This window comes from Astatotilapia calliptera, chromosome 22 (assembly GCF_900246225.1).
Source record: "Astatotilapia calliptera chromosome 22, fAstCal1.2, whole genome shotgun sequence".
Lineage (NCBI taxonomy): Eukaryota > Metazoa > Chordata > Actinopteri > Cichliformes > Cichlidae > Astatotilapia > Astatotilapia calliptera.
In genome coordinates this window covers 14,072,017-14,080,284 of record NC_039322.1, presented here as the reverse complement: position 1 = coordinate 14,080,284, position 8,268 = coordinate 14,072,017, and positions in this window count along the sequence as shown.

The window sequence follows — 8,268 nt, the reverse complement described above, 5'->3', positions numbered from 1 at the left end:
ATAAAAAAGTGTGATGTAGTGTTGGGTTGTCTGCTCATGTGCTGTCATGATGGAGACAAAGGTCCCTTTTCACAGCAGGTATTAATATGTATCTTAGATAATTTGAAGTAGACATGAGGACACCTTTAAGTATGTCAGTTCCCAATAGTTATTTCAGGTACGCCAGTCCAGCCGTAAGCACAAAAGCCTCACTCACATGCTTCTCGAACCTTATGTTTGTGCGGGGTAGCCGGTCAAGCAAGGGTGATGAGCTAAAACAGCTTTTTTCAGACACTACATAAACTACACTCGGCTGCACTGAATCCGAGTGTAAGATAGAGAATGTTTCATTTGAGCACTGCAACTTTCCTTTTCTGCTTTTATGTTTTTTACCTTGGTATTTTTCCTCATTATGATGTAACAAACAACTTGGCAAATGCTTGGCAGTAAAGGGCAACTATAATTCCGTTGTTTCAACATTGTTCGTCATTAGGCTGTGTCTCTCTGTGCATCTTAGGTGAGCACTTGGTGAATCTGATCTAATGTCCCTGCTTTTTCTGTATGTAAACAAATGCTTTCTTAAACAAATTTCTATTTGTGCTGTTTCTGAATGGAAATGAAATAAAAAACAAAATATCTGGGTAGCACTTTCTATTACAGCTCAGTAATAAAGGGGTAATGGGAGGGTAACAAGGGAAACAAGAGCGTAATAATGTGGTAATTTCTAAGTTATTACCATGCAATTACCAATTTTCAGCAGAATCAAAATTATGTATCTTTATTAATCTGTGCTTTTTTAATATACTATTATCTTTGCAACTATTCACTTGCTGTCAAAGGGACTTTTAATTAACTCAGAAAAAACTGTTAGGTAGGAATGACAGGTTCAACCAGAGAATAGAAGGAAAAGCACTACCTTGCTGTTTTGGTGTTGTAGATGTCTTGGCTGGACCCAGATAGTAGAACTATGTTGGTGCATGGTTGCCTGACACCTTATCACACAGGACTAAATCCTAATATGAATGACACACTGTTCGAATTTCTCTAGCCTTACATATCTCACAACATTTAAACCAGACATTGAGGTTTTATTTCTATTTTTCTTTTGGAAGACTAAATACAACAACAGAAAATAATTTCCCATTATGTAAAATTGGGAGAATTGTCCCATGGGCAGAAAATGTACATTGATTAATTAATATTTTTTTTAGTTTTTAGGGGTTTTTTGTTTGTTTGTTTGTTTGTTTGTTTTTTGTATGTTCTGCAAATGTTTTGAGCCTAACACTTAGGAAAATAGCCTGAAGTCTCCTAAACAACCTTTTTTGTAATTTCTTTAAGTAGTCTTCAAGAAAGTTGTCCAGGCTCCTTGAAGGACATTCAAAGCTCTTTATTAGATATTGGCTGTCTTTTGTTCCATTTTCTGTCAATTCACCACTGAATTGGCCTCCATTTTTTTATTTATTTATTTATTTTTTATCACATAATTTCATTAATTTTGACAAGCTCCCCAACATCACTGGCTGAAATGGAACCCTAAACATGATATATCCTCCACAGTGTTTTGGAGATGCTGTAGACACTCAGTTTTCAAACTCTCTTGAATTCCTCTGTATATATTGATGATTTGAAACAAAAATTCATATTTAAATTCATCACTGCTGAAGACCTGCCCTTGAGTTTCATTACAGTTCCTGTGGAAGTTAAACCTCAGGGTTTTCTCTCAGTTTCCCATTCTTAAGAATGTCTTCGTGCAATAACTTCCAAATTAACACATTAATGACATTGCATTTTTCATTAACACAGTAATGCAATGAGTTAGTGTATCAAATGTTCACATCACATTTAAATTTGTTACTTGCATGACAAACGTTCTTCATTTATTTGCACATTAGGTGGATGGAGCAAAAAAAAAAAAAAAAAATTCAGTTTTTGAGGATTGGCGATCTGGGCTTTTATTCTATTTCCACAAAAGATCCTAAGTCTGATGATAACATGCAAACTGGATCCAGGACAGAAATAACTGCATACTATTATTATAACAAGCATCTGCGCAGACAGCATGCTAATGCAAATCTAGCTAAAAACCCAGAGTCATGTTGAGAAATGAAAGCTGAGTACATGCAGACCCCAGCTCAGCAGCCAGAGCCTAATTTTCAAAAGGTAACAAAAAAAAAAAAAAGATGGCCAATCGGGCTCGTAACATTTCTACCTGTTGACAATTATATGGCAGACTTGCTACAGTTGTCAATTTAAAGACACTTTGGACATATTTAAACAGTAAAAGCTGAGATTAGTGTGTGAGTGAGTGAGATTTTTCAGATTTGCTTCCCTGTTTCTTGTTTTAATCTTGTAAGACATCGTTTACAGTCCATTTTCTTGAAACTTTGAAGTCACCACCTGCCAGTGTTGTGCTACAGCCAAAGACTAAGAACAATAATCACATGCATAATAATTTAAGTTCAATTTTAGATATGTGCATTTTAAAACTGTCTGTTCGTGACGACACTCCTGGGAACCAGGTTGAGAGGCCCTAAGCCACTCTTCTATAGTGTTTGCAAATACCTTAAATAGCAAGGTCAAAGTCAAAAGAAGCTAAAGAGGAAACTGACCAGATAAAAATCTATCACTGATATGTTATCCTGTAGTTCAGTACATATTATTTAGCAAAGGAGATCTCAAGGCACGAGACAGAGGTCTAAAGTTTCAATGAGTACGACAATCGCATGGGCAAGGTGACCTAGTGGTTTGAGATACCATCCAATTACTTAAAGGTCACAGGTGTGATCACAGAAAAAGCCACTGTCTGTCTATCAGCAACCATGTATCATGTCAAATGGTCCTTGAGGTAGACACTGAATATCAGGCTCCTTACTCAGTTCAAGTTCATCAGTGGTAAACATGACAGTATACTCTGTCAAAATTAAAATCAGGGACAACTTTTATTATAGAAGTAAAAAGGTCAAGAACATACAAAATACAGGTTTAATCTAAAAGTGTGAACTAATCCATTTGGAATTATTGCCATTTCTGAAACATGGATCAATGCGGAGAAAGGAATGGACTTTGGACTGGAGGGATATGAAGTGAATTTTGTAAATAGAAGGAACAAGAGTGGAGGGGGAGTAGCTGTGTATGTGGATAAAAACCTAAACTACAAGGTGGTAGAAAGTATGACAACTGTAATTGATAATTTACTAGAATGTATAACAATTGAAATTTATAAGGAAAAAGAAAAAAATGTAATAATTAGCTGTATATATAGAACACCTGGCTCTAGTATTCAAGTATTTAATGACTTCATAGAGGAAATATTCTCTAAAACAAATCAAAAAGTTATGTTTATCTGTGGTGATTTTAATATTGACCTGTTGAATCCAAAAAAGCATAAAATGAGCGACGAATTCCTAAACACTATGTACAGTTTGAGTTTACATCCTAAAATAACCAGGCCTAGCAGAATTACACCACATTGTGCCACCTTACTTGACAATATTTTCACTAACAATATGGAAAACAACATTGTGAGCGGATTATTAATTAATGACATCAGTGATCACCTACCAGTTTTTGCAGTTTATGACACTAATTATAAGAAAAATCAGCATGAAGAACAACTGAGATACAGACGTGTAAGGACGGAAGAAACTATGACTGCATTTAAGAACGATCTATTAGATCAGGACTGGGACAATGTGTACAAAGAAGCTGATATTGATATTGCATATGGCATATTTTTAAGAATATTCATGGAGTTGTACGATAAAAACTGTCCAACAATAAAATACAACAGAAAGCACAAATATTCAGATAGACCATGGCTCACTAAGGGTTTACAAAATGCATGTAAAAAGAAAAATACACTCTATAGGGAATACCTAAAACAAAGAACAAAAGATGCTGAAAATAAATATAAAAAATACAAAAATAAGTTGACCAATATTATACGTGTATGTAGAAAGGAGTATTATAGTAAAATATTGAACAACAATAAACATAATATGAAAGGAATATGGGATGTTTTAAACGGTATCATTAAAAATAATTCTGGACAACAAAGTTATCCACAATACTTTATCGATAATGGCAATATTATGGAAAACACTGCTGATAAGGTCAACAGCTTTAATCATTATTTTGTAAATATTGGACCAAAACTGGCAGAACAAATTCCTGAGTCACTGCCATCAGTAGACTGTAGTGAAAACCTGATTGATAGGAACCCTAACTCAATGTTCCTCACATCAGTGGAGGAAAAAGAAATAATTGACATTGTACACATGTGTAAATATAAAACATCTACTGATTGTAACGATATTGACATGAAAATCGTCAAGAAGGTCATTGAAGGAATTGTAGGACCTCTAACATATATTTGCAACTTATCATTTCAGACGGGAAAAGTGCCAAACAAAATGAAAATAGCTAAAGTTGTGCCGCTGTATAAAACCGGGGATAGACGCCACTTCACAAATTACAGGCCTGTTTCTTTACTACCACAATTCTCCAAAATCCTAGAAAACCTGTTTAATAAACGATTAGACAAATTCTTAGATAAATATAAATTACTCTCTGACAGTCAATATGGATTCAGATCAAAAAGATCAACATCTCTGGCATTAATCGAATCAATTGAGGAGATTACGAATGCTATTGATCAGAAACAGTATGCGGCTGGAGTATTTCTGGATCTCAAGAACGCATTCGACACAATCAATCATGACATATTAATTAATAAACTGGAACGGTATGGGATTAGGGGGGTTGTACTGCAATGGGTGAAAAATTATTTAAGTGACCGGAAACAATTTGTGAAGCTGGGTGTCCATTCCTCATCATGCTTGGACATTGCTTGTGGTGTTCCACAAGGCTCTGTACTGGGTCCAAAATTATTTATTATTTATATAAATGATATTTGTAAGGCATCTGATATATTAAAATTAGTATTATTTGCAGATGACACAAATATTTTTTGTTCTGGGGGGAATCTAAAGGAGCTGCTGGATACAATTACTTCAGAAATGTGCAAAATTAAAAAATGGTTTAACAGGAACAAACTATCGCTAAATCTAAGTAAAACTAAAATTATCTTATTTGGGAATTCCCTTAGAAATGCACAAGTGCAGATTCATGTAGATGGTGTGGAAATTGAAAGAGTACTTGAACATAAGTTTCTTGGTGTGATTATAGATGATAAATTAAACTGGAAGTCTCATATAAATCATATACATAACAAAATTTCAAGAAGTGTCTCAATCTTGAGTAAAGTAAAACACATTCTGGACCACAAATCACTCCACATTCTCTATTGTTCCCTGATTGCACCGTATTTGAATTACTGTGCAGAGGTTTGGGGCAATACTTACAAATGTTCGCTATCATCAATCTTTATATTACAAAAAAGGGCCATAAGGATAATCCATAAAACTGGTTACAGAGATCATACAAATCCACTATTCTTAAAATCAAAAATTCTAAAATTCACAGATCTGGTTCATTTTCTCACAGCACAAATTATATATAAAGCAATAAATAACCTGCTTCCTGACAATATTCTAAAAATGTTTTCTAAAAGGGAACGGGGATACAATTTGAGGGGGGAATTAAATTTAAAACATCCTCGTATCCGTACAACATTAAAAAGTTTTTGCATCTCTGTGTGTGGAGTGAAGCTGTGGAACAGACTAAGTAAAGATATGAAGCAATGTCCAAGCATGGCGCAGTTTAAAAAGCGGTTTAAGGATATGGTTTTTACAGGGTACAGGGAAAAGGTAGAGATTTGATAGGGTGTTCTTGTCTAATATTTTCATGTGTGTGCGCACGCACGGGTTTGTTGGTATGGGTATATATATATATATATATATATATATATATATATATATATATATATATATATATATATATAAAATTGTAGGCTGTGTATCCTTGAGGTGTTAATGGGGTTATTGAAAATGTGTATATGTGCGTATGTGTGTATATACGTATGTATGGATAGATAGAAACATATGTGTATATATTTAAAAAAAAAAAAAAAAAAATTACACATAACATATAATGTAATTGCAAGGAGGTATTTCTGTAGTCTATTGATACTAGATAGTGGAAAAGGGGTGGGATTAAATAAGCTTATGCTTCTTCCTGCTCCTTTTTGAACATGGACGTTATTTGGAGTTGTGGTTGCTCGTTTTCCTTTTGTTTGCTTTGTTCATTTGTCTCTTTTAATTCTATTTTTTTTTTTATACTTTTTCAACATGTTCAAAATAAAGAATCAATCAATCAAAAAGTGTGAACATATTCAATCCTGAATATGTCAAAAAAGAGGTAACCCTTAGGTGAGGCTATAAGGATTTACTAGTTCACTTTCTTTTCCCTCTTTAAACTTTGTGCTTGCTCACATATCTATGCCGAGAGATGCTTCTTATTTAAAATGTGTCTGTGTTAAATGCAGCCTCCTATAGTAATCAAATATGGCTAAATGTGCAAGAAAGAGTGTTTGATGTCTCACTACAGAACTAGAGGGCATGCTAATGTTAAGGACACATATTAGATATCCTACCTGGCAAGCAGAGCAGTAATGTGTTGCACAGCAAGAACCACTTTTACGGCTTATTTAATAATGAAAACTTCTCAGTTATAGTTAGGATAATTTAGTCAAATCAGAGAAATCATATTTTAACCATCATAGTAGCAAGACAAAATTTATTGGGGTCTGAGAATATAGAAATAAGAGCAAATTATCTGTATCATTACATCGGGTGCTTTCTTTTCCTTAAACGTGGCGCAATAAATATGATAAAGTGTAGACACTGATCAACAGCAGGCTTTCTACTAGTCATTTGAATGCAGAACTGGTACACATCTAAATTTGAACTGCTTTACATTTAGAGTGCCACTGTTAATTAAAGGAAATGATTGGCTTTACTATTATCTAATTTTTCTATCTACATAACAGTCTCCATCTTTTTTTCTCTAGGTCAGAAATCAAAGAACTTCATTTGAAAATGAAAGCTTGTAGAATATCTAAAAAGCAAATAATAGCTTAATGTCTGGATTGTTGAAATTCCCTTATACTAACTACAAGGCACCAAATTTGGATTTCTTTTTTACAAAGAGAAACTAATGCACATTTTATGCCAAACTGCCATCATTGCCCCAGTGATGCCAGCAACTCTTTTGTCCTAAAATATTTTAATCAATTACAACTAGTTCAGAATTCTGTATCTGCAATGCTTACTTGAACTGGCTGCCTCTCAGTCCCCATATATATCTTAGAATCATTGTACAAAATAATTGTTTTGGAATGTAAAGTGCGACTTTTACTTTGAAGCTGAACAATCTCCATTTCCACATCACACTGTCAGTTTGACCACCGCTTGGAAAGTAGTTTGCAAATGTTTGCAGTCAAGTCAGTGTCTTCATTGAAAACTAGTTTTGATGTCAGCAAGGCTTTTGGTGCAGCAGCAAATACCTCTTTATGACCATTTTCACACTAGAGACTGCCAGCAACCTCCAGCAACCACTTGCCAACTGGTTGCAGAATATGCACTTTTACGAGCTGACTGGGGGTTATCAGAGGGGGTCACTGTATGATTTCTAGGCCTGGGTGAATGAGGCTTTAACAAGATATTTCACAGTGACTGACAGCTACTTTCAGGAACTACTTGGAGCTGGTTTAGCTAGTCACCAACAGGTCTCTGGGTGCTAGATGACTTACCAGAACTGTTTAGGTGTGGTACAACAAAAAGAATGAATGGCCAGGTAAAGGCACATGAAAATGAACGTAACACAGATATACCAGCTGAAAAAAATAGAAAAGGGTATGTGTCTTGCCTGGATTTAGAAAAAAAAATTCTCATTGTTGTTGAATTTCTAACACAATAGAAGTGACTGGTTCCCATGATGCTATAGAGGGGATAGGTGAATACTATTAATAATCTGGCAGCATAATAATTATGGTACCAGCTGGCTGTTTTAAACTAGTACTCTACTGCAAAGCCATCAGAGAAAACCTCTAAAAGAGGCAGCACTGATTTAACAAAGCAGCATTACACCTGCCAACACATGTGTCAGGCCAAAGGTTGGTGCACCAGAGACAATGCAACTGACTATTATATTCCAGACAGCCTTACTGCAATGTCAGAAAGTGTCTGACAATGATTGAAAAGGAACAGTGCTTTAAAGCAATTGTAGATATAGTAAAACATTCAATAATGTTCGTATTTGGCATATTATTGGTAGTCTACCTATTATTTTTAATTAGACTGCCAAAAACATTTGATTTTCAGACAGATT